This window comes from Callithrix jacchus, chromosome 1, assembly GCF_049354715.1.
Source record: "Callithrix jacchus isolate 240 chromosome 1, calJac240_pri, whole genome shotgun sequence".
NCBI lineage: Eukaryota > Metazoa > Chordata > Mammalia > Primates > Cebidae > Callithrix > Callithrix jacchus.
Window position 1 is genome coordinate 77,841,120 of NC_133502.1, and position 3,975 is coordinate 77,845,094.

Below are 3,975 nucleotides of genomic sequence, written 5' to 3' on the forward strand. Positions count from 1 at the left end.
CAGTTTGTCCTAAGTGGTTTTATGTGATTCCCAGGGTTGTTTCATCAGAATCCATAGGTTCTCAAGAGGCTCTCCTCCTTGTGCTCACAGAACCCCACTTATTGACTCTATAGATAGTTTCTGCAGAAAATAACTGCCTCTTTGGTTGTCCACTGTGCTCCTTCAACTAGGAAAGAACCAAATAGATTTAGCCTACTCAACTTGACACCTTTGAACAAAGAATGCAGAATATATAGCACCAATGAGGTGAATGTTCAACCCTGTAAAAAACTGCTACACTCTGAATGTTTATTTATTTTACTTTTTTTTTTTCTGAGACAGAGTTTTACTCTTGTTGCCCAGGCTGGAGTGCAATGGCAAAATCTCAGCCCACTACAACCTCTGTCTCCTGGGCTCAAGCGATTCTCCTGCCTCAGCCTCCTGAGTAGCTGAGATTACACATGTGTGCCACCACACCCAGCTGATTTTGTATTTTTTTTAGTACAGCTGGGGTTTCACCATTGGTCAGGTTGGTCTGGAACTCCTGACCTCAAGTGATCCACCCTCCTCAGCCTCCCAAAGTGCTGGGATTACATGTGTGAGCTACTGTGGGGCCTCATTGTACTTGTTGATCAGAGAAATTTATTCTTCTTCTATAAAAACTTTTGAAATTTTGAAATCAAATCAATGCCTGCTGTAGCAGCCAGGAAGATATGCTCTTCAGACGACCCTTTTTTTTGTTGTTGTTGACAGAATACCAAACTATATTTACTGTTTACAGTAGTAAAGGACAACAAATGATGTACAAATTGGTGAATAAACACAACAGAGCCAACAAACACCCCACCCAAGCCCATACAGCAAACAGGAAATGAGAACATTTTTAGCAAGATTTCAAGCAAGCAAGAGATGATGGGTTGTTCAGGTGACTATAAAAAGGCAGAGAATGGCCACCAAGCAGCAGTGGATCCTCAGGGAAGGACGATAGGCAGAACTATGAAAATGTTTAATTGGTATAGATCCCAAAATATTTCACAGAACTGAAATCACCAGACTAATGCATAAATTCAATACGTATTTGGAAAGCAGCACAGCACAAACCCATGAGAAGAACGTGAAGTCATCATTCCATGGGTTCATTTGTAACCACGCTTGGAAGTAGCTCTTTTACACAACAACGTAACTGCAAATTTAGCAATACTTAATCTTACTTTTTTATGTATAGACCATAGTTAGTCATCAGAAGCAAATACTAGAAGAAATCTGAGGCCATAACACCAATACCAAATGAGAAATGTGAGAATTTCTTCAGTATTAAGAAGAAAAAGCAATTCTGGTTGTGCCAATCCTTGCCTGTGTGCCAATGCCAGGTACTGAGCAGGCAGTGGGGTGGGAGGTTGGCAGGGGGGTGGGTCCTGGGCCTCAGACCCCAAGGTCACATGCTCAAGGGCCAGAGAGCCTGTGGGGCCAAATTATCAAAGGAGTCAGTTATTTTTTACCCTTTGAAAAAACATTCCAGTATTCTCCCTTAAACTTTACCATATACTGACAAAGCCTAAATTTGCAATATTTAGCATTTTAATCACCTGTGCCTGTAACCACAAATGACAGTCTGTTCTCCCTACCCACCTTTCCCCCAGTACCTGGCCGATAGCTACGCCCCACTGCGGTAGACACCAATTCTCCATGTGACCAGTGAGCAGAGGAGGCAACCGGCTTGGGAGTCGGATCCCTGGCCAGACTGAAAGCAAACATTCAGGCTACAATTTTGGGGTTAAAAAAAATGTTACAGGAGGGGGAAAACAAAAACAAACCCAAAATACATTGCAACTCATTTTACCTGAACAAAGGTAACAATTCTGATTGGCCCGATTTCAGTTACAGATTCATCCCTGCAGATAGTTTTGAGTCGCACTTGAAGTACATCAAGGAGAGGAAAACCATTGTGGTGAACGTCCTCAAGTTTCCACAGACGACTTTGTGGTCAGCATGGTCACCATTCAACAGCAATGCAAGGACGGACGGCCCAGGCTGGGGAGGACCCTCTAGAAACCATGCCCTGCCAGGCTGCTCTCTGGTGCACCTCCTGTCTGCTGCTGGAACACATCGATGGTGTCCTCGTCCAACTCCAGCTGTGCTGGAGTGTTGGTTTCATTAATTGGCTGCCCATCAAACCTGAATCTAATCTATCTCATTGACAAGCCCTACCTTTCGCAGTAGGCCTTCATCAGCTTGCTCAGCGGCGTGTGCCTCTTGATCTTGAACTGCACCACGGAGCCATCCTGCCCGGCCACCTTCAGGTTGATGTGGTCATTCTCTGTCTTCACGCCCTCCTTGGGCTTCTCCTCGGACATGGCTGCTCCGGCGGCGCAGGCAGGCGGCGCGGGGGAAGCAGCACGGAGCGGGCGAGTCACGCTCATGGCCCCGCCGCTCTCCCCCAGATGGCATTTTAAGAAGATCTGTGGGCCAGGCGCGGTGGCTCACACCTGAATCCCAGCACTTTGGGAGGCCAAGGCGGGCAGATCATGAGGTCAAGAGTTCAAAACCGTCCTGGCTAATATGGTGAAACCTCATCTCTACTAAAAAATACAAAAATTCTCTGGGCGTGGTGACGCGTGCCTGTAATCCCAGCTACTTGGGAGGCTGAGGCAGGAGAATTGCTTGAACCTGGGAGGTGGAGGTTGCAGTGAGCCGAGTTCCTGCCACTGCACTCCAGCCTGGTGCCTGGCGATGGAGCAAGACTCTGTCTCAAAAAAAAAAAAAAAAAGAAGAAGAAAACCTTCTGTGGGGCACACGGCAGAATGACAGCCCCAGCTACCACATTTTTGGATTTACTGTGGCATTCATGCTGAGCCGAAGCCCCCTGTTCCCAGCCAGTGACTGAACACTGCAGAGGTGCTAGGATGAGCTCTCGCCCATCTTGCCGGACACAGGACTCTGCTAATGGGCAACTTTTGCTTAGACACTGCCTATCAGCCCAGCAAATCTTTCTCAGAACTGCTCTGAGTTCCCAGGCTCTTCCTGTCCAGGCTTTCCTTGCCTCCTCTTTTCACAGGTGGCAGACCTGGTCTCAATCCCTGCTCTCTCCCTGTCTACTCCTGCTTCCTCCTCCCTTTGTTATTCACAGGCTAAGCATTAAGCATCAAGTAAGTAAACATCAGGTCCCATCTAAGCATCTCTTCTCTGAGCATCTGAACTGACATACCTACTCACTGGTAAAAATGAGCAAATCCAGAAGGGCTTCTATGAAGAAGCAACAGTTTCTCCCCTCATTCTCTCCTTCCCCGCATTTCCTCACATGAGGAAACACTTTCAACAGTTCCCCTTACGGCTCTTTGGCGGTTACTTTAATACCCCTAAAATAATAAGTTTATGCCATGTTTATTATTTATTTGATATATGTTTCATATATAAATATATGTAATATGTATTTTTTAAATAATATGTTTATGCCATTTCTTTTTTAACCATTGAAGTGTAATTGACACACAGTAAACTGCTTATATTTAATGTGGGCTGTCTGATGAATTTTGACATTTATATATACAATCAAGCTTTTAAAAGGAGCAAGGGGATATTGTCAGGGGTAAGCATATCCACTACCTCTGAAAGTTTCCTCATGCTCCTTTTAGTGCCCCCTACCACCTTTCTCCACACTTGCTGCTCTGTTTTCTGTCACTGTGGCTTAGTTTTCATTTTTCTAGAATTTTAAATAAATGAAACCTTGTGGTATGTGATGTTTATTTTCTGGCTTCTCTCACTCAGCATAATTAATTTAAGATTCAGTCATGTAGTTACATGTACCTAATTCTTTTTTGTTACTAAGTAATACATCTCATTGTACAGATATAGCATGATTTATTTATTCATTCATCTTTTGGTAAATATTTGGGTTGTTTCAAGCTTGGGACTATCACACATAAAGTTGCTATGAACATTTTTACACAAGTGTTTCTATAGATTTACATTTTTTTCTCTTTCCTTTCTCAGCAGTCA

At 44.2% G+C, this 3,975-nt stretch overlaps 1 pseudogene; it reads right to left on the reverse strand.

Moving 5' to 3' along the window:
- Positions 1-1,402: 1,402 nt before the first annotated feature.
- On the reverse strand, positions 1,403-2,417 carry LOC100411836 (small ubiquitin-related modifier 3 pseudogene; annotated as a pseudogene).
- Positions 2,418-3,975: the final 1,558 nt, after the last annotated feature.